The following is a 22,637-nucleotide window of genomic DNA, read 5'->3' as shown; positions in this document are numbered from 1 at the left end:
GAGAAAAAACATACTGCTGCTCTCTCCTCAAAATCTGCTCCTCTTCCTGTGGGTGGCAAGAGATCAGATAGTTTATTTTTACTTCCAAATTGCAGAGTGTAGACTGGTTTGGGTTTGGTGTCTGTCCCCCATCCCCCTGCCCCCAATGCTAGTTTTCTGACTTCTTTACAAGTCTCCAGCATGCAGTCTCAGCAATTGAGATAAATCAAAATCTGTGTGTGAGCATGTATTTGATGTTCTTGCTCTCTCTATTAAAAACCAGGTTACACTAATGTTTACAGTTTTGCTAGCCCTTCACCTGCATTCAAAGTATTTTCCTTAGACTGTGTTTTCATGACGTGTGTAATCTACATGCATCTGACTCCAGAAGGCTCATCCTGCTCTTGCAACCCTTTCCCTTGTGTCAGATCAAATGGCAAGGTGACTGTGTGCAGAGCTGGATCAGCCAGACTGAAGTCTGAATAGGTCAGATGGTCCAGCTCCCAGTGTAGTTTTACAGTCCTAGGGGAGGTTGGTAATCTATGGCTGAGATCAGGGAGGCCATGGCCATCCATAGGACAGCTTCTAGTTAGATTGTGCAAATTCTTTTTAGGAAGCAGAGTCCACGCTCCTCATAAAAGGAGGCAGCAGCACTTTGATTTTAAGGGACATAGAATCTTGCTTATTCTACTAGGGGAAAAGATGAGTGGATGAACTTTGTAGTATGCAAGAGATGTTAGAAAACCTGGGAGTCCAAGAGAAGTGAGAACTGACTACTAAAAAAAGGATGTTAAAACATTTTGCTGCCTCCCTTTCACTCCTCTGAAATGCATACTTAGCATGGGGGAAGTGTGTGTTGTGTTTGTAGGCTATTTACAAAGAAACAAAGGTGATGGTGGTTCTTTGCCCTCTACAAGGTACATTGTTTTCATCTGGTGAACTCAGTGCACAGTTCTGCGTTAAAGAGCTGCATTCTTGATCTCTAAACACCTGCTTTTCCTTGTTAAAGTGATGTATTGTGCACTAGCAGTGTGTTGATAATGTAACTGACAGAAATTAATCAGAAGATATGAATAATAGAAAAACTTTAATGCTTCTGAAAAATGCCAGACCCTTGGTTGACCACATCTTTATCTATCATCTATCCATCCACCTATCCATCCATCTATCTATCTATCTATCTATCTATCTATCATCTTCTTGCCACTTTCCAGCTGTTTTGTTCTGAGGGACAGAGGTACCAGGATTCCCTGGCACATTTCCAAATGAACCTTCCTGTAGTAGGCTGGTTCTTCTTGCATCAAGTATGAATGTTGTTGGCTTTTATTTTTCCTGGCTGTTGGTGTTGCGGGGAAGGGGGAGGTTGGGGTTGGGTTTTTGTTGTTGGGGTTTTTTTGTTGTTGTTTAGTTTATATGACTTAACAGGATGTTACAGATTTGATAAACTCCTAAAATCCTAATCCCCTGTGAGTCATGGGATGCTACACTGCCTGTAGTGATCATCCCAGAGGAAAAAACCCAAATTCTTCCCAGCACAAAACTAAAGTTTCTTGCACTGGTGACTCAAAAATAGGGCGATTCTACAATGTGAAGCTGCTTTAGAAATGAGAGAGTAACTGGACTTTAGAAAGAGATTATTTTCTTTTAATGCTTAACAAAGTAATGCACCTTGAGATTTATTTCTCATCTCTAATGCAGTTTTGACAGAATAACAGTACAGAATGTACCTGCTCTTTTGCTTTTATCAGTTTCTTTGGAGCATAGCACGAGCACAGACTGAAACAAATACAAGTGGCAGAGCAGCCCTCGGAATTTTAATTCATTTTTCCTCCTACATAAAGCAGGCCTTACCAGCCACACATACTTTAGGAGAAGTATTTATTGTAGAGAGGGACTCTTCAAAGTACCTCAGAAGAGTTGGAAGGCAAAGATCTGTGGTAACACTTCAGAATAGGTGACCCGGGTAAATGAAGGAGCTTTGTGATTTGATCCAGAACAGACTGGGAGAGGCAAAACCCCTGCCTTTTTTCAGTCTTCTACTTCCTGGTGATGATTTAAAGAATAAGGCCATGGAAATAATAAGTGTGGACTTTCACAAATTCTGTTTCTTTTCCCATCCTGTCTCATTCGTTACACAGGTTGAATTGCTGTGCTGATCATTAAGGGGTTGGTGACGATCTCCACCTCTACGTTTGTAAAGAAAAATTGTCATCAGCGTAAGCATCACAACGTTCGTGTGTTCCTAATGTCCGTTGGTCAGCTGAAAGGTCAAATCCCTGCTAAGAGAGAACCTTTGCATCAGCAGTAAGACAAACTGGAGAGAGACAGAGGGTCAAATTACTGTTGATTTTACAAACATGACAGATTTTTCCTTTTCTCTCTGCTCATTCAGTATAAATAAAATGTATTCTTTTTCAGGTAGGCCTTATAGACTTAGAAAGATTTCCTTATTTCAGAGCAATGTGTACACTTAATAAATTGGTTCTTAGATTGTATCTATAATTTTTTTTTCCAGATGAAAGCTGAAGTGCAAATGAGACAATATTTTTTCAGTGGAGAACCACACTGTTCATAAGGTTTGCTTGCATAGGCTGGAAGAGAAGCACAAGGACAGAGTCTTTCATATTACAGAAGACCAATGAATTGCCCCATGTTTTTGTGCTACAGAAATCATGCCGATTTTACAAAGGTGTTTGCAGTGAAAGCCTGGGCCTTAGTAAGGGAACCGCTAGTGAGGGAACCAACTGCACAGAGCACCAACCTGAGTTCTAGGCTTGGGGTCTGGTGTAGCATATGGCACATTTTCTTGAGCAGAGCCCTCCATGAAAGTGCGTGTATTGCGTTTGTGATATAGGTGGCAGGTTCACATGCAGTGCTATTCCTGGCAAAGGTTTCTGTTGGCTTGGAAATCTTCACGGTCCCTTTATTTCACTATGGCTCGGAGCTCCGTGATGGTGAGGGAAGGTAGGCCTTCCCATAATGTTTTTAAAAATTCTGATGGAAACTGTTATATTGTGGAGAGCTGCAAGGTCCCCATTCATCACAGAATCAAGAGAGGGCGTCTTAATAGTGACTGAAGTGATATACATATATGCATATATGTGATAGCAGTGGAAGTAACACCGCACTGGGTCTAGATAATACCTGTTGAGGGGGATGAGCTTTCGGGGAGGAGGGGGGGCATTTAAAATGTTGTCCCATACTACATGCATAAAAACAGAGTGGAATGGGCTGGGAGAAAGAGCTATGAGCAGTGAAAGCAGAGTAAGTGTAAATAGCAGTAGAAGAGGAGCTAAGAGTTAAATAAAGAAATAGTGGTAGGAAACAGAGACGGGAGAAGAGAAAATTTCTTTTTGGTATCTATTTTTCCCTGAAATAAACAGGTGATGTATCCATTAAAAACATATTAATTTATACTCCAGGGATTACTGCTAAGTGATAATATCTACACATGATGTTGCTAATCTATCTCCAACATCTTCCTTTTTGTAGAGCAAGAACTGTAATTCATTGTTTTTACTGTATTTCCTCGACACTTTGGAATATATTATAGATAATGAGTTGTGAACAAGGAGTGCTCAGTATGTTAAAGACTATGAAGTTTTAGGTCAGCCACTCATCAGGAAAAGTTTTATTTTGCATTTGCCATGACTATTTCTTGCCATAGATAGATGCTAAAAGATATCTGCAAATAGTCTCAAAATAATGAGGAACTGATAATGCTGAAAATATGCAGCTGATTCAAAAGGTTTGTGTCTGAACAGTGTGTTTTCCGTATGTGTCATGGCAAGTTTTTCTCCTGAGGTCACTGTTTTGGACAGAATGATTGACCTCTACTGCAGAAGACAGGTTTTAAATGTAAATCAGCTACATATGCTGCTTTCTGGTTTCTAGCTGTAAAAAGACGTTACTAGTTTTTCCTAACATGATATAAGGCGATGGATAAACCAAACTGGAAGGAACTTTTAATGTCATCAAGTTTTGTCCCCTAATACTACAAATTCCATGTCATGTAATTCCTTTCATTAATATAGTGAGCTTTATGTTTAAAGCAGTCAGGAAAACTGTGAAAGACATAATTAGTTAGGATTTTTCTCATATCTAGCCTAAATTTACTCACAGCCAGCTAATACCTGGGGTTTTTTTATGTTTTTGTTTTTTTCTTTTGTCAGCATTGTCCCTTAGCATCAAAGTAGTTCTTCAGAGCTGTGTATGCCTTGGCCATACTTGTAACAATCTTTTGTTTAGATTTAACACACACACACACCACCAAAAAAAACCAACCAACCACAACAAAATCCCCTTATTGTCAGCTCTTTGTTTTCCTGTTCAATCTAGGGGTCCTTTTCTGTACCAATTCTAGCTTAAATAACTCTTTCTTGAAGACAGTTGATGAGTGTGATATGCATTGATCCAGAGAACATCTTGTATGATTATATTATTTTTCTTGCTTGCTGTGTCCTAAGATCATATTAGATTATCTTGTGGCTATATCACATTAATAGGCCATAGTCTTTTTATGATCAACTTTCCTTTCCTCTGCATCCTTTCTTCAGATGCTTTCCATGCATGAATTCCAAGTTAGCCGAGTAAATGACTTTCTTTTTATACTATTGAATTGTGCTGCTTCTCCTACTGCAGTCCTCAAGATTTCCATCTCTCTGATAACTTTGTCTTCCTCTTTATTAAAGATGGTGTCACTCGCTCACTCCTATTTGTGTCCACACCATTGATGAGAGTACTAAATAAAATACTTCATAAAAATAATCCTTGAGGAATTTAAAATAACCTGTTTCTTACCAGGTATGTTCCCTTTCACTGCTGTCATTTTCCTTCTCCCTTCAACTCCTTAATTCCTTGCATGTTTTAAATTCTGCTGCTAATCCTCACTTTCTGACTTAATACTAGCTCTAATGTGACACCATCTGTAATGCTTTCCTCAAATCCTGTTAGATAAGATTTCCTTTGTACCTCACTTATGTTGTATTGAAAATCTATTGAAGAAAAGCTGTCAGGTTAGCCTAGTGTGATCCATAGCTGACAAAATCGCATTGTGTTAGATCTTGTTTTCCAGGTTCAACTAGGTTTTTAATTTTTTTTTTTTTTTTTCAAAATTTGTTCCAGACTTTTGCATGCTGTTGAACACAGTCTATTGCAAAGTGGATCATTTCTGTGTGTTTGTATGTGTGGTTTTTTGTCTCTCTTTGAGTGAGGATTTTCAAAGGGGCAGTAGCATTAATGAGAGTTAGCTCCAGGAATAAATGCATTGTAGACTGCAAGGCTCCTGAGTGTTAAAGTCAATTGATGTTGGAAATTAGTTTTTAGACTACTAATAACAATGCTAAGCCACTTAAGTATATCTAAATAAGCCTGAGATTTACTCATATTAAATAATACTGGACCAAGATTTTTTTTCCTGTGTGTAGTACTAGTGACTCAAATGAAATTCAACAGATATAACTGAAAAGGCAGAATTTTATCTTCTTAAGTTTCATCTGAGCCATACGACACTACAGGGAGAGCACTTCTGCAGAATTTAAAATTTTGCCAAAGGTCAAGGAGCTTTTTTGCATCCCTAGAACACTTGCACTTGATGTAGTGAAAGTTGTCATAGTAACATTATGAAAACCTAAAAGTCACACTTTTTGTTTGAAAATCCATGCAGTTGAAAGATAATGTTGAAATTATTACTAGAAGTTTGCTTCTTCCCCACTTCCCCCCGCCCCATTTCAGTTTTCTTTACACATTGCTCTACTGCATTTGATACTCATGGAAATATTTCTAGCTTAAATTAGAGCACACAATGCCAAGGATATTTAATCGCAAAAGATTTTGATTCTGTGTAAACATTAATTTACTAATGCAAGGCAGCTGTGAATGGTATTAAGTAATTTGCTGAGTAGGAATAATTGGATTTTAATCATATTCTTTAACTTTCTGGAAAAATACTTCTTCTCATGCAATAAACCAATGTCAGTCCCGTGATTATGGGATACTCTGGAAAGGTTTATTCTGAGTGCTCCATTAAACTATAAATTATATATTCTATGAGATGGATTTTGGGTATGGAAACAACTGTGAGTGCATCTTTTGGGTCTCCTACAGTAGTTGATCCAATAATTTTCATTGACCAGACACTCACTTCTATAGGGAATTTACATATTCAATGAAAGAACAATGCAATCTGCTGTAGGTCAAAAAATCAACAGGCTTCATTACAGCCCACTCTACTTAGTATTCTATTTAGCATCCCTTTCATGGACTTTTGAACAATTTTACAGACTTTTGACTGCTGTGAGGTTTTTTGATTCAGTTAGAGAGGCTTGAACTGAAACCAATTAATTTCTCCTTTTTTTCCAGAGTTAGAATAAAGAAGTGACATCATTAAAACTAGAGTTGTAGTTACTTTTGTATAAGCATTTTTTACAACTTTCATATAGCTGATTTGCTTTTGATTTGGTATTCTAGTAGGTAGATTAGCAAAGAGCATTTCAATTTGTACTTCTTATGCTGTCATTGTCTTTATTGCAACTTGCTCTGCCACCTGATATACTGTGAATTGATCCCATTGAAAAGATGGGATACCTGCAAAATTAATTGGTATCACTCTAAGATTCTGTTAACTGAAACACTTATTTCCTGACCTAAACCCCCATCTTAGGGTTTAATTAAAATAATGACATCTGCTGGTTTTCCTTATTATCTTGAACTAAATCAAAGTTTAATGGACTTTCTGGAACACAAACAGGCACTATTCAGTCCAAAATGCAACAAGCAAACAAACTAACAATGCTATGTGCTGTTATAAACATAGACCTGTTCTCATTTGAGGAAATGCATTTCTGGCATGATTAGAATGGATGTCAGTGTTTATCTAGTGAATAATAGAGACAACTTTTATATGTAAATGTTGAAAAAAACTAAGTTTCCAATTCATCATTTCTATAAATGAATTTTAAATCCCCAGTCCTCAAATTTGTTGAAATGGAAGGTTTTGGATTTGTTTTTTTTTAATTAAATCCACAACCTTAATTCAGACATTTTAGAATAGTTTTCTAAAGCATAAGGAAAAAACAATGACTTTTAAAAAGAATCATGGCAACTGCTTTTGGTTTTGTATTTCATTACCTTACTCTGCATTTTGCTGTGAGTTTTACATTTCTTCCTTTGACTATTCATAGAGATATATGTTAGGTTTTGCAATAAATGGAAAGTTGGCTTGATTTACAGTCTTACTCCTGTTGATTAATATCTCTGCATATTAATCTGTCTCAGAGTTTGGTTCTAATAGCTGCTATTCCCAAGAATGACATGAAAAGGTGATAATGTTCCTTAGTGATAGAAACACTGTGGTTATCAGAATAGCTGTTGTTACTAGAGTTGATTGGTACTTCTGTGTTTAGAGGTAGTTTAAATATCAATTTTTAAGTGATGACATTATGTTGCTAATATCAGTAACTTAGCTACTAGTATTGTTCAGTTCATGTATGACTTATTAACTGGAAGAAGCACCTCCTAGCATCCTTTAGAGAAAAATTGAGTCTATTTTCAGCTGAAAGTAATTCATAACTATTCATTGCTTGTTGTCTGACACTGTGACTATTCTGATATGTCATTTTTTGATACATGAGATCTGGATTTTACTTCAGTTAGCCACTAAGTCATTGATATATTAAAATGTGTAATTTCACTTGAAATTTATTATTTGATAGTGTCTCGTGAGAAAAAGTCAAGTAATTTTGTTACGTTTAAAATAAAAAGACCATAAAAAATTAATACTGTTGTATACTGTATTAGTAGGGGTCATTAAATGTATGTCTGCAATGAGAATATTTTAGGGTGATGCTTCTGAGCTACATACGTGAGAGAGAGTGGCTGTAGGCCTGTACTGAACCCTATGATGACTTTGTTGCGCTTCCTTTTGTATAGAAGGCTCTGAGTAGGATAAGCTTTGCATGTGTGGTTTCAGCTTTGTTTCTGAATGAGTGCAGGGGGTTTACAGTCATGTGTTGCTGTGTTTAAGTGTCTGTTAATTCCTTCCTAGTAATTTCTGAACTTGTTCAACAGGTCCATTCAACTTGAAAGGAAGAACTGAAATCTTTGGGATATGAAATTGTTACATATTTACAAAAAAATAAGGTTTTGGTTTTTCTTTTTCTTTTTGCCTCTCCCACATCTAGCAGGTAGTCTCTTTTGCAGAGTGTATAACATTTGCACTTGTTGGATTTTCAGTGGCTGTTGGAGTGCAACTGTCTAAAAGCATACCTTTTTCGTGGTATAATGTGTCAGTTTTGCTCTCTTCTGCTGCACAGGCTCAGAGTTGTGAAACTGGAAATCAGAACATGCAGTAGAAAGCTTTGATTTTGAAAATTGCTCTCATGCTTCCTCTTTTGATACCACATGAGTTTTCTTTACTGTTATTTGCTATGGTATCTGGATGCTTTAAGAAATGTGGAGTGACTTGAACATCAGTAGGTCAAAGTTCCCTCATATTCTTTTCTGTAATAAAAGTAGTAGTAAAAAAAATATTTCCTGTGTACTCTCTATTGATCATGCACACCAAAAATTTACCGCGAATGAATTTTATTGTAAGTGGATCTGCTTTGCATTGTGTACTATGCATCTTTGTGAGGCTATTTTGTGAAATAGTGTGTGTACCTCTGCAGGAATTAATGTGCCTGTTGTAGAAGCATAAGGTGTGGTAGCATTTCCTAATGAAGCTAAGCTATGAAGAGTGCTTTTGTCTAGATTGGCAATGGTGAACTTTAGCACTGTAGACTTTCAAGACTGATATCCCCAAGTACTAACTGTTATCTAGTGAATGGCAATGAAGGTTAAATAATGCAAGGTCACTGCTATGTTCTTAAGATGGAGGACTTACATTTTGTAACAGCTGTGACATCTAACTTAGCCAGAAATACCAGGAACTGAAAATGTTTCTCATGAGCTCTTGTAGACTATAAGCATAACTTTGAACTTGCATTCTGGTGATGTGCCTAAACAAATTGGTACTAGTTGAAAACTTCAGTTTTAGTGTCTTTTGGTGAAATGTTGTTTATGTATACATTTGATATTGGACTAAAGGAAAACCTTTGCAAAACTTCTTGCCTCCCTCTCTACGTGCTCTGGTCCAACAGCACCTTGGTCAGGGTAAAGTAGGAACTTTTCTCAGATCCTGTGCATGGACCACTTTGACAGTTTGAAGGGAGGTAAAGGAAAGACCTTTCAAGCTATGTAATTGAAACCCACATACTAGTTCACTGAAAAGAAAATAAACAATGCAAACGGCTGCCAGACTCTACAAAGAGTTGTTATAAACTTGGAAAAGTTTTTATTATGAAGTCAAACTTCTCTGCCAAATATTCTGGCCTTCACTCATGTTGATTCAGAAACATAATAAAATGTAATTAATTTTTATATAGGCAAATACACTATTTTTCTGTAGTCCTGTTTTTCTAATAAATTTCAACAAAAAAAAAATTGCTAAAATCAGTTTGAGCTAGCATTTTTATCTAAATAAATGAAACTGAGCAAAATTAATAATTTAGAATCTTTATAAATGAGGATTATTGGCTACCTTGACTGTAGTAAATAATTTGTTAAATATCACGTTTGCAGTGCTCCTGCAAAAATTTGGAAAAAATATCATAATTAATACAAATGAGGTTTAGATGCCAATCTTGTTGTAAGACCATATGTCATGGTTTAACCCCAGCCAGCAACTAAGCCCCACACAGCTGCTCACTCACTCCCCCCTGGTGGGATGGGGGAGAGAATCAGAAGAGTAAAAAAGTGAGAAAACTCGTGGGTTGAGATAAAGACAGTTTAATAGGTAAAGCCAAAGCTGCACGCGCAAGCAAAGCAAAACAAGGAATTCATTCACTACCTCCCATGGGCAGGCAGGTGTTCAGCCATCTCCAGGAAAGCAGGGCTCCATCACGCATAACGGTTACTTGGGAAGACAAACGCCATCACTCCAAACTCTTCCACCTCCTTCCCCCAACTTTATAAGCTGAGCATGACATCATATGGCATGGAATATCCCTGTGGTCAGCTGGGGTCAGCTGTCCTGACTGTGTCCCCTCCCAGCTTCTTGTGCCCCCCCAGCCTACTCACTGGTGGGGGGGGGTGAGAAGCAGAAGAGGCCTTGACTCTGTGTAAGCACTGCTCAGCAGTAACTAAGACATCCCTGTGTTATCAACACGGTTTCCAGCACAAATCCAAAGCATAGCCCCATACTCGCTACTATGGAAAAAATTAACTCTATCCCAGTCAAAACCAGCACACCATATTTTTTCACCTTAGATTGCAATTCCAGATTCTTTATTTAGTGGAAGTCAGTTTTGTCTCCTTATAAAAGCCACTGTAAACTGAACTAAATTCCATGCCTTTCAGACTTTTATAGCTCCTTAATATGAATTCATTCTTTTCCTGCTGCGTAATGAGGATGCATAATCAAAGGCTAGGGAAACTGCCTGGATTCTTGAAGAACTCTTCTTGCCCTAACTTTACCATACTTTGAAACATTTGCCAGGATGTCCCTTTGCTGTTTTCCGTCTTTGTCTTCCCAAAGAATAACTGTCAAGTATTCCTAAAAAAAAACCCCATGACACCTCTTTCCCTAAAATACCTTGTTAAATCTGGATCTGTGTGAAGTTATCTTTTCTTTTTGACCATTTTCCTTTCAGAAGTTCAGTATGCAGTAAAAAGGACATGATATTTGCAGATATATAGTCTTTACAGAAATGCTAAAAATGTGGCAGAAATGAAGAGTTGCATAAGTGAGAAAACTCTCCCTTGGGACATTCAGGTTCTAGCTAAAAGGTCAATGGGTACTATACCTACAGAAGAATTAAGGAGAAAAAAAGAAAAGATATTAACTAGAAAATCATATACTACAATCACACTCTGGACTTCAGTTCAAAGGGACCACTCTAAATGAAATTGCCAATAGTCACAATCTTCTACAGAGAAACACCACTACTTTTTGATATGCCTTTTATATGTAAAATGTCTCATTTTCTGATGTAGACTTGTATTTATATATATATGACTTAATGGTAGGTAGTGATGAGTAAAAAGTGGTATCTAGACTTGCATGAAGTTAAGGGCTAGTCTCTGACTTCAAGAAAGCAGCTTGGACCTGGGCTTTTTGTTTAGGAATTTAAGAACAAAAACTCTCCCTCTTTTTCCCCTACACTTCTTTCAGTTATGCTTTCCCAAAGTTAGATGATTTGACATTCCAGTTTTAGCTCATATCTGAATGACTGAAGCAATATTAGTTTCTTAATTACTTTAAGTAGCTATGCTCAAACATGGCTATTGTTATAGAACTAGAAATGTATGTAGGTTGAATGTTGTTTTTTTCTGACACTTTTTGAGGTACAAAAATTTTGCAGGAACACAGCTAATCTAAAAGGGCCTGGAAAAAACCCAAACACTAGAATTAGGAAAATAATATTCTGAGGATCTCTATGTCTTCAGCTAGTGTTTCCAAAATGGATGCATTCATTTCTGGAGCCCAGGCAACTATAGAGAAAGTCTATACTGGAGAAGTGCTACTCAAAGCAGGGTAATAACCTAATGGAATAACCAACTTGCTAGAGGGACACAGAGGCAGATTTTGAGCAGCTTGCTGTCATCTTCTTTATCCCTACTGTTGTGCTAATAGGGTAATACGTTGCATGTGTGCTAGATGGGTTCCTGTTTCCTGCTGACTTTAGAAGTCAGCGGGGCTCAAACATTGTGCCAGTAGCTCCCAGGGAGTTGCAATTGGCACATTTAACCTCCAACTGCAGCATTTCCCAAGTTTCTTGGTAGCCTGCTGCATTAATTTTCAGCGTTCTTTTGACAAGTAGTTTATTTAGTGTGGAGTCACAGCGTTAAGATAATAAGTCAGTTCACCAACTTCAGTTCCCCAGGTGAGGGCCAAGAGGGACAAAATAAGATCTAGCTCCTGTGAGAGCAGACTTTTTCTAAGGAAGTGTATTTTTGTTGTTTAATTTTGGGAAAGAGGAAAGGGAAGATCCAAGTATCATCAGACATACCAGAGTTAGTAGTCCTGCTTAAACACAGAAAGCAAAACCAGCAAGAAAAAACTATTTTCGTGTCTCCTCTCTGTTCTCAATGTTATTCATCCCAGTGCATTTTCATCACAGATAAAGTTATGCAAACTTATTGCTGGAGGCAATACTTCCAGCATGAATGCTACTCATTGCTTTTCTCCCCAGACCTGTCTGAAATCAGGATTAGCACATCACATCAGGATGTACTAATCAGGATATCAAGAGAGTGAATGGTGCCACCTGTTGCAAGGGCATTTACAAGTTATGCTGTGGCCAGTGGGTTGGGAAGGTTTTGGAGGTCAGTACAACTCAATGACAGCTGGTTTTCTTGAATTGACAGTCTTGTTAGATTGACCACATGTGTGAATAGATGTGCTAGGTAAGGCAGTGTGAAAATTGCATCATGACAATATTGGTTGAAACCAATATAAAAACCAAGCTCAACTGTTGATGGAAATCTGGTTTTCAGTCACGTGGTTGAGAGGCTACCAGTGTTTTAAATTCTTGTATGCAAGTGTTTGTGGCAGTAATTCTGAGAAGACTGATGCTAGGAAGACAAACTTTGGCATGTGACTTTATCATCAGTAGTAACAAAATTATATTTTCCTGTGCATTGCCAGAGTTCCTATAAACGTTGACTATGTTAGATGCTCACAGTTTTGCCTTTCTGTGCATACATGTGATGTATACACATGCACACCTGTGGTATGAGTACACACATATGCATGTATATTTTACATATAAATCCCAAGTACCCAAGGGAATTAAATAACCATAACTGTGAAAAATTTCTTGTCTATGAGCCATTCACCCAACTCCAACAAGCAGAAAGCAGAGCTAAGTGAGAAGAGACTGGAACTGCACAAATGTGAATTGCAATGAAACTTGCACAAAACCTCTGCAGATCAGTCTGCCAGGATTTGCATAACTTGAGCTTGAGCCAAGGAGTGCCAGGCCTCTTATGAACACAGCACAAACCTGGACTTCGGACTGTAAAACTACTAAGCCATTGTTGATGACTTATATTATTTTTCTGTCAGTTATTAAATGTTTCTAGTCCGGATGAGTACAAGGTAAAGTCTGTGCTGCTTTGTGCTCTCCTGTGCACCATAGCAGAGTGTGCAGCTGAACAGCTCCTCAGTGAGGTCTGTAAACATATCCAGCCCTGGGGCTGACAATTTGGTGGTAATGTTTGTATCTGGACAATCTTTTGCATTTGTTTTTCTCAGGCTTTGGAAAGATCATACTTGCTGTCTTCTATACTTACTGAAATGAGGGTCTAAAGTTGAAAACTATAGGGATGTGCATGAGGTTTAATCATTCCCTCTGTGTGTGCACCTTATTGTTATGGCATGCAATGAGCATTTACAATTGGATTGGATGAACTAGTAATAAAAGATAGCCATCTCAATATCTCCTGAGATTTGGTGCAAGATTTTCTTCTCTTTCAAACTTTATTTCCAAAATAAGCAACTCATATCCATATTTTGGTCAGTCTTTTTTGAGGATTTTGTTTAATGTATGAGAGATTAAATTGGGCAAAGGGAAACTTGTAAAGAAATTTTACACTAGTTACCATCTGTATGCAACAATAATTACAACTCGATATTTCTCACATGTTGATTTAGCATGCAGCAGACTATGGTCCTCTTTCCAATAATTTATCTTCTCTGATACCAAAATGACTCCTGAAGATGGTCAGGAACTGTTTTCATAGATATCTTTAGTAGAGATGTTTTCAGATCTGATTATCTGTGCTGAGTGAAAAGTTAAAGGTGAAAGAATCCTTTCGGTCTTAAAGAGGTTGCTTTGTAATAGCTTTATTTACAGTTGTACGCGTGCTGAGTATAGTTGACTTGTTAGTGTGGTGGAGCTTTCAAAGAGGAGTTGTAAGCTGACAGGTGTGTGATTCTTTCTTGTGCTGGAATGACAACATAGTGTTTTGTTTCCTGCGAGGACAAGTGGTGGATGGGGATGGTAAACCTGCAGCATATAATCCAGCCACTGCTGTAACAGAGTCAATAGTGGATGTACAGCTTGCTGAGACCTGAAAGAATACATATCTGAAAAGGAAATGACGTTAAACTCTGTATTTTCTCTATTCCTATGCACTCTAAATTACAATAATAAAAATAAGCCTTTGTATCAATGCTAATTACATATAGTTCAAATAGGCAAGCAAGGTTGAATGGGAAATTTGTAGTGGTTTGGGAATATACTTGGTTTGTACCTTTTTTAACCCGTCTACAATTTAAGAAATCTATACAGAATCTACTTTAAAAGTTAAAGAAGCATCCCTTAGGAACATGAGTAGTCATCTCTGAACATCTCGGGATATTCAAAATCATTCAGTTTATCTATAGTACATGGTTCACAATTTTCAGTTACATAAAAAGAAGTGAATATATCAGTATACGGTAGAAGATTTTATTAGTTCAGATTTCTGATTTATTTAGATTTTTTGAGGAGATCATATTGCAGGGTGGGGATGCAATTAAAATACTGAAACTGGTGAAATTTCAAATTCAGTATAATTCGCTTTTGATTATTCTGTGTTTACTGAACAACAGCTTGATCTTTCCATTTGACCCTCTCTTGTAGAATTCTTCTCTCCGTCTGTTGTCTGTGACCTGTTCCTGTCACTTAATTTCACCATTCACTTTACCTTGGAGATACTGAGAACTATTTGCTGAGTATTTTCAACACACCACTCCTGTTTTACATCTTCACTCCTGAGGGCTGCAGTTGTGCTCTGAACTCTCTTTTATGTTAAAATTTGATTTGTATCATTGGTTTTACACCAGTGCTGCTAATTGTTGCAGAAATCTCAATGTGGGGGGTTATTCTAAAGAGTCCCTACATATTTTGATCATGTAATAGTAGTCACGACTCATGTGTTTTAGTTGCACTAGAATGAGATGTAGGTCACTAAATACTTGATCCAGAACTGAGAGAAGTCAGTGGAAAGACTGTTGGCTCTGTAGAAATCTGGAAAAAAGTCCTAGGGATAAATGTTCTGGAAAAAGTTCTGAACAAAAACCCCATACCTTTTCCTCAAATTTATGTTACTGAATGATTTAATTTTGAAAATACAAAGAATGGCATGCTTTGGGGTACTCAGTCTATATTGCAAAGCTGTCAAACAGTAAGGATGAAATTCCAATGATCTTAATGTTTATAGTAGTTTTGGTGCTGACGTGACCAGGCCCAGGATTTCGCTTTGGAAATGTAATCCTGTTAGCTCTTCAAGTTATTCTGCTCTAAATTCTTTGCTGTCATTAGGATTTTATCATAGTGTTTACCTATTATTAACCATGAAAAATGTCCGAGATTCCAGCTATCCATGCATCTTTTAAAAATGCAAGAAACTTTTTAGGAACAATTGTTATACATGCTGGGCTCTGACAGGAGAAGTGTTATGAAAGGTAACACACTGTTCAATGTGATATTTGGCTAACATCTTGACCTTGGAGATTTTTTTGAATTTAAGCATGAGTAGCCTTACTGATTTCTTATTGCTACAGTAATATTTATGTTTTGCATATATTTAATTGTTTACTAAATTAATTGTTTGGTGGCACATTTGTATTGCAGTGTTAATGCCATATTAGTTTAAAAGCATTAATTCAAAATTTAATGTAACTAGTATTTCTAAACTTTCAAATCATTATCTTTTCCTTTATTGCTCCAGAAATAAATAGCTATGAATATGATGTAAGGCAGTAAAATTTTGCAATTTTCTGTTTAATGGTTAGGTGTACTGGAATTATTTTCTCTTGCAAGACAGTTGAAACAGTATTTTTTTTTCATCCATTTTAGATGTTGAATAGGAACTACTAAAAACCTAAATGAATCGGTAACAGATTAACCACAATCCTGAGAATGCAGTTAGAGGAAAAAAAATGTCTTTCTGTCAGTAACTCTCATAATGGCAGCTCACAAATTATAATTAAAGGTACTAACACTCTGAAACTAAGAGCTCACTAGTGAAAAAAATAATTCCAACAGTTTCAACAGCATTAACCCCCCCAAAAAAAACCCTCAACAACAAACCAAACAAACCTAAAAGCAATATTTCGCTGTGATGCATTTAGAAGGTCACAAGATTCATCTGAAACAGATCAAGGTGGTGGAAGCTCTTGGATTGATTTTTCCTGGGCTACAGCATGCTTGAGGAAAATCCTAGCTTCCATTTACCAAGTTCGCTTTTTCTCTGTAAACTTTGCTCAGTAGAATTGCATGGCTTTGCTGAAATTAAAACTTCTCAGTTTGTAGGAATTCCCTCCTTTCCATACTACTTTCTTCATGAAGTTTTAATAAAACTTCAGGTAGGCCTGGCCATTCAGTTTGTTTTGGTTTATTTTGTTTTGTTTGGTTTTGTTTTCTTTCTCTGCTGCATGGGTCAGATAAAGGATTAGTCTAGCCCAGCCTGTGCCAGTGTCAACAGGTGATGCTGTTTTGGGAAAGCATGCCAGCTGGGCCACTTTTTTTTGTCCCATCTACTTCTACTCTGCTGCCCACCTCCCCCCAGCTGTAATGATTGTAACGGAGATATTGGGGGGGATACGGTGGAGGCGAAACAGTAGAAATGACAGATGCAGCTGTCTAGTGTTCATTCAAAATTTTTCCTGCTTTGTAGAAGAAAAAAAATTAGTTTTTTAAAACAAAGTGATGCAAAGCAGTCTTTCAGTTCACCCTCACAATCTCTATTACACTTATACATTTATACACTTCTCTTTTTTAGCTGAACATGTTGCTCTGACTTTATGGCAAAAAAATTAGCCCTTTTGGTTAATCCTTGCACAAAACATTCCTCTAAAACAACTTGGACAAAAGCAATGCAAGAAGAGAAGCACAACATTTAGGTAGTTCAGATTCCTGCCAAAAAAAAAAAAAAAAAAGTGCTAAACTTTCAATATTCCCAAGTTTGTGCCAGGAAAGTTCTGGAAAGCTAGATTTTTTCTTTTGGCCATGACCCAAATCCTCCTTCACAGGCTGAGCAGTAGGGCTTCTGAATTGCACTGGGTCCCTGTCCAGATTCACTGATAGGGACAAGAAGTCTCCCCTCTAAATAGGCTATGGTGACATAGCTAGGGAAGCTGTCTGCCTCTTGTCAGAAGACTATCCGCTCTGAATGGAGTACTAAAACAGTCTTTGACCAAGAGGGAGAGAGGAGGGCCCTACGGCTACGTTGTTAGAGCACTGCATCTGCTTTAGTTTCAAAAGGTGTTTGGAGATCACGTCCCTACTGGAAATCAGTGGCAGGTTCCCAGGACTTCACAGACTTGTGCCCTAACTAGTGCCAATAAAAAAAAAATAAAATCAAACAAACCACAAACCAACCCCAAACAAAAAACCACAGTAGAATATTTAATTTTGTTCTGGTAACATAAGATTAGATGTTATGTGCATTTTCTAATGCTTTAGTAACATTAAATAAGCATATCTCCATTGAGACATGACTGAAGTGTGTCCAAATGCCATTACTAAGGTGTTACTGAAATTAGGAGATACTACTACCTCTTGGTCAGCAAGCAAGTATAGTTTCTTCAGAGTGAGCATGTTTTCAGAGAACACATTTGGATCCTTATGCAGAGATTAGGCCTAAGGCCTAAACTGTGTATTACAGTTACTCTTGGTGAAGTGGTAACAAGTCTTTGCTAGCAGTTTTTCAATGCTTCAGTTACCCTGCTTCAATTACATTTTCTTTTCTAATGCTGATTAGGTACTGAACAGGGATCCAGGATTTGTCCTCTCACTTTCTCAGTGCTAAGTAGAAATCAACTGTATTTCTCTCTCAAGGACTGTGAGGGATTGATGGAAGAATTGTCAGTAGAATATCGCCTCTCCATCTGATGCTTGTGTTTCTATATTTTTATAAAAGATTATTCTATAAAGTGTACAAAAAATTTAAGCCCGTATTTCAAGTCTTGTCCACTTGGCCCTAAATATGTCTCTTAAGTCCCACTAATGTGAGTGTGAATGGAGGAAACCATGTTATTCTCTCCAATGCTTATCTTATACATGCTTAGTAATATAATACTTAGTTGAAATCTGAAACTCATAGGCAGTATTCATTTATCTCATTTGATAAGATTTTTAGCAAACTCTGCCTCCTGGCAGATACTCTGTAGCAGCTTTTTGAAGGAAAAAAAAATGCAGCAGATAGGTTTCAACTTCAGGTCCTGCTCTAGCATCTTCAACAGGTCTGTAAGAACAGACTGATGGATAATGTCAAGGCAACCTGGAGGGAGTTACACAGTAATGTTCATGACCATCAGGCAGAATACTTTCTCATCAATCTCAGCCAAGAGAGAAAGGGCTGTTATTTTAGTGCTATATAAGCACTTTTAATGGGATGGATTTTATACATCAAAGTTTTATTTACCGGTAATATACTGATACATATTAGGGAAACAATTTTGCTTAAAAATATTCTTAAAGACTCCAGTCTAGAACTTGTTTGTTTAAACATGTTTCTTTTCAATGACTTTGAGCTCATTCATCCTCCAGGTGTTGTCTTAAACAGAACCTGTAACTGATAACTAGTTTTCTTCTCACACAAAGCTCAGACTGGACTAATTCTGTAGAAATAGTGTCTTGTGTCTTTGAACTTTGTTGACAAATTTCCTGAGAGGTGATACAGTATCTGATTTGCAAGCACGGCAAAAATGGTGTGGTAATTTCAGAAAGTGTTTATTATACAGAGTAAAGAAACAAACAATTTTAGAAGTTAGACCCCTTTCTCATTACTGTTGTCTGTGCTCTTCTTATGCAGGCTAATAATACTTTTTTTTTTTTTAATTACTTCAACTAGTTTTTTGTGTATTGTATGGAAATAATAGGAAACATTTGTTGTAGTGGAAATCATCTGCCTGGCTTTTCAAGCAGTGTTATTTATCTGTGTCTTCAGTGTGCAAACCTCTGTGTGCACTTCAGCAGCAGAGGTTTGCACACTGAATGAGATGCTGATTAGCTTTATGATGTCTTACACAAGACAGTTGGATCTGTGGTTACATGTGTGTGCACTGTGCCCTCATGGTATCTGTGATTGTACGTAGCATATATTGTTGACAGTTTTCTGGAAGATTGTCTTATTTATGAATGCTCAAGTAGTAAGAGAAGATAGGTAATTTCCTCCTGAAGCAATTGTTTATGTTTAGTCAGTGAGATTTCCTTTGTACTGCATTCCAAACTAAAGGGGAAATGTACCTTTTCTGTCAGCTGTTCTAAGCCTGCATCTAATCACATGGAGATTCAAGCTCCAGGACTCTCAAGTATACCTGTAACATGCACATAGAGGGAACCTTCATATTATCCCTTTAGGCAGCCTGCATAAAGATCAGCTGTGCTGAAGGCTCATGGTATCAGAGAATCAGCTGTATCTCTAGAATACATTACAATCCAAAGAAGGCAAAGAGAAGACAAATCTTCCCTTTCTGAATGAAAGCAGTGGTGTGCCTCTTTCAGTGCCTTTGCTTTGGAATCTGTCATCTTATGTAGGCATGTGTGGATTTCTCCTTTGTTTTTTTTTTGTTTTTTTTTTTTTTTAATTGAATGCATTTAAAGCAACCTACCTTGTTTTTTGCAAGTGTTTAGTAATATGTAATCTTGCTTCTTGAAAAGTTGACTTGCAGGAGTGAATGTATTGTATCTTCTTGGAATTTGAAGCTACTGCTTTGGAGTTCATCCAAAGCTCTTTTTTTGTCTTCTGTAGCATGTATTCTGTGTTTTTTTAGACACGATGGGGCTTTGTATCATGACTGAGACTGTCGTCAGTGGCTGGAGGTTTGCAAAGAGGGTTTATTCATTTGTCTCTTATCTGGAATTTGCCTGTTCTTGCAATAAAACAGAAGAGATGTGTGGAATATAGATGATGAATAGCTATTTTGTTCTGACCAATAATCTAATGGAAGACTGTCATGCGTAATTTTTGTAAGCCTCCAGCTGACTCTATTTAAAACTGCCTGCAACTGAGACAGAAAATTAGATAAAAAATGAATTTTGAATTAATTATTCGGTGCTGTCTTGCAGAATGGGGATCTGTTTGTCTGACAGGTACCTGGAAGTCCCCCCTACTTACACATATGATACCATGAGATCTTGTCACTGAATTCAGCACCGTTGCATCCAAGGAAGACGTGGTATATATATACATTCTCCTCTAAAAAGTCTATTCTTGACAAACTACTGTTCTCTGTATTCTTCCTGTGCACTGGACTGTGATTTTTTCATTTCATGCATCATCATTCACAGCTTGCTGGAGTAATTCCATAAAGTCAGTACATATCCTTAAAACACACAAACAGAAGAGGGAACAATATATTTTTGCTATTGTGTTTGAAAGCTGGACACATTTGCATAGATTTAATTTTCCTTTTCACCTCCTGGTGAAGTCTATTGGGGGGGGGAAAACCCAACCCCTAATTATTTTAGAATATTTGTAAGCTTGGAGTCCATTACTAATTTGTTACGGTGTTTGGTTTTCTGTATGTTTTTTATTACTTCAGTTAATATGCAAAACAACCCTGATTTTAAAGGAGAGGTATTGTGTACTCTAGCTGAAATCACTTTGATAGTGCTTCACCTGTTAGAGTTAAGGCATTTCAGTAATTACTTGTGACATAAATGTCCTCTTGGCTTTGATCTAGATGTGCAGATGGACTTACAGGTTCATATTCTGCTACATAGCCTTGTCTATTTAAGGCATGACGGGGGAAAGAAACTGGTTCATTGCTCTAAGAGTTTTCTAGTGTGTGGGAATCCTCAGCTGGTGAGGAGGGACTATAACTGAGTGTCACGGATGTAGGGTGGGAAACTGCTGTTCTGTGGGCTTGACCTTGGTGGGCCTTTTACTACCTGGTATAGTTTAAAACATCAAAATTACCCTAAATTGTATGAGCCAATATCAAGTTTGCTTTTTAAATCTTTGTGGTGGGAAGTATAATGTCTTCTTCCTGTAGTCAAGGTATGCTGCATGCTGCTCATGCTCCAGGCTGTAGCTGGAAACCTTTGGCAGTGATGTCGAACTGAGGATCTCCCATTGCTGATTTTCCTTTCTGTCCCTTCCCCGGTCTCTGGCTGCTTGTTCATGTCTTTGTGATACCCTGTCAGTGGTGGAGCCATACTGAGAACAGGGTGTGAATGAAGAAATAGTATGCCGTGGCAGGGATGGCAAACAGAAAAAAATGACTCCTTGAACTGCCTGTACTGCTACATGTTTCTGAAACCTCAGTAGCACTGATTGGAAGATTTGGAAATATAATGACCAGTGTACTGTCAGGACTAGAGGGGGACACATTGGTCCTTTTCATTTGTTACAGGTATACAAGGATATGCATCCACTTCTGTAAAAGATAGCTGAAATCTGTCACGAGTTTTGTCCAGAATAGAAAGCGTCAGGGTTGAACTGAGGCTGAACTGTGTGGCCTGGAGACTGGTAAAATAAACATGTGATTTAGGTGCTGATTAAAAATGCATGTGTTTATGAGGGAAAACAACAGGAAGTTCTGAAAGGCAGATAGAATAATGGGGAATTAACAGCATCAGTGTCATGTTTCAAAACAAGATGGAAAAGAAGGTGACTGTTTCGGGGCTCATTGCTGACTGAAGAGGCACAGTATTAAGAAAAAGCCTGCTGTTTTGAGTTTTCCTTTGTCTAAGGAAAAATGACCTGATATATTCTTTATGAATAAAGACAACTACATCAAAATTACAACATGAGATTGGTCTTTCTGATAGGTCATGTGAAAAAAAGTTTTGTTTGGATTTTGCTTTTGTTTTCTCACCTGCTTCCAAAAGTTGGATGTTATTTTTTTAGAAGCAATATTTCATACATTCAGCTTTTCAGGTTAAACCTGATTCAATGGTTAATATTGCTCACGTAGGATAGGCATGATTACTTGTGGCATCCGAGCCCTGCTTTCTATAAGTCATATTTTACCTGCAGATTTTTTTTTATAAATTTAAAGCTCTGTGGCTTTGAGACTGTGTCCAAATACATAATATATGATCTAAAGTAAGCTATGTTATTTCACATTTATATCTCCATAGATTTCTAGAGAATGATTAATAAAGTACACGTGTTTGCAGCACGTGGAATATCTCCCAGTTTGAGCAAACATTTGCTGCACATGTATCAAGCAAATGCTCCGAGGATGCATACATCCCTGGATGGTAAGATCTGTTAAAGATCACATGGCAGCTCACGGTGTTACGAACTTTTGATAGAAAGAGTTTCTTACCCAAGACTGAGTTCTGCATTGGACTATGTGGCAAGTACAGGCAGTGCTAGAAATGACTATGTGTGAGTAAGCCTCAGACCCTGTGTGCTGTGTAGATAGTGTCCAAGGTGACGTGTGGGTGATGACTGGTCACCACGGTACCTGTGCAGGCGTGACTTGCATGACCTTTGTCTTCCACATCACTTGGAATGTGATCATTCTAAGTCAAGGTGCATTCTGTGTGCTTAGAGTTTTTGGAAATAATATATACTTAGCTCTGTTGGTATCCTGACAGAAAAGAGAATTTCCACATTTTTAACTGAGTGAGTTTAGGCTCAGCCTTTTTCTAAGCTCAGCTTAAATGCAAAGG

This window comes from Ciconia boyciana, chromosome 7, assembly GCF_034638445.1.
Source record: "Ciconia boyciana chromosome 7, ASM3463844v1, whole genome shotgun sequence".
NCBI classification, from domain to species: Eukaryota; Metazoa; Chordata; class Aves; order Ciconiiformes; family Ciconiidae; genus Ciconia; species Ciconia boyciana.
Note: the sequence above shows the minus strand (reverse complement) of the source record.